This window comes from Wasmannia auropunctata, unplaced genomic scaffold (genome assembly GCF_000956235.1).
Source record: "Wasmannia auropunctata unplaced genomic scaffold, wasmannia.A_1.0 LD336111.1, whole genome shotgun sequence".
NCBI lineage: Eukaryota > Metazoa > Arthropoda > Insecta > Hymenoptera > Formicidae > Wasmannia > Wasmannia auropunctata.
Genome location: NW_012026779.1, coordinates 46,961 through 48,189, shown reverse-complemented (window position 1 = coordinate 48,189; position 1,229 = coordinate 46,961). Strand labels below are relative to the sequence as shown.

Here is a 1,229-nt window from a genome sequence, read left to right as displayed (position 1 = left end):
TTTTTATCTTGACCATATAATATATCCAACTAATGAAGGTCGCGGAAGAATATGATTTTTTATGTAGTTAAACTAATAGCTGTTTGATAGAACAGACAGGTAGTTTGACAGGCTGTTCGATTGGACAGACAGGCGGTTCGACAGGCGGTTCGACAGATCAGGGGTATCAGTTCGACAGGCAGTTTGACAGGCGGTTCGTCAGATCAGCGGTATCGGTTGAACAGATCAGCTGTATCGGATCAGCTGTATCGGATCGATTGGTGGTTCCGTAAAAGCGTTTTTATAGTTAAAACTGTTTCAATTTCACTTATATTCTTTATAGCTATCATTTCGGAGGAGCGTGTGTGTGATATAACGTATATATCAATATCATCCTCACGGCATTACCAGGTAGGAGAGATAATTATTTCTATGGCTTGCATTTTTACTCGCGGGTTCCTGTGGAGTCCATGAGTTAGTCGGCTAACAATCGTTGACAAGTCAACCTCTCAGTCAATAAGAATTCATCCGAATAATAATATGAATATAATGAATATGAAGTGTATTGTTTGTGAGAGGAATTTTGTGCCCAGCACCTTTGATAGTTGCTGGTGTCGTTATTGGCTGAGAGCAGCCAGACGCCACGCGGCGTCGGGTTACGAAAATGAATTTTTGCGGACCCTGGCGCGAGCAAGGACACCTCCGAGGAAGGAGGACCCGCAAGCAAGGGTAGACGCGCGCGAGGAGGCACCGCGGAGCTCGCAGCCACCAGCGAGCCCGCGGGAGGAGGCACCGCTGCGTGTCATCCTAGATGTGGCCACAGGCAGCAGGACGGTCGCCTTTTACAACTAGGGTAAGTATTTTTTTACTAGCTATCTTTCTTTCTTTTTGTTTTTACACAATTTTTAAATATTTGACTCCTTTGTCTGTTGCAGATGGCGACAGATAGGCGCGGTGGAGTGGACTTAACACTACATATTCTTTTTCATAAATTCTATAATATAAATTTTATAATAAAAACTTTAATTTCAATCATAAAATAATACTTTCTTCAATTCTTCTCCTCTTCCTCTTCATCTTCGCGAACGCGAGCGATAACGGGTGAGGTGGGGCCCGTGCGCAACGGCGGCGGTGTCGAACGCGGCGGCGAACGCGAGCGGCGGCGGTGAACGCGGCGGCGAACGCGAACGCGGTTCCCTTTCCCCGCGATACCCGCATCCTCAACGCGGTATCCCTCTTCCCCGCGCATA

The 1,229-nt window shown here is 46.6% G+C and overlaps 1 protein-coding gene across 1 annotated transcript in view; it reads right to left on the bottom strand.

Annotated features, from left to right (window-relative positions):
* Nucleotides 1-1,229, bottom strand: part of LOC105450146 — a 14,127-nt gene that overhangs the window by 7,342 nt on the left and 5,556 nt on the right. The gene's annotated exons all lie outside the window — the stretch shown is intronic.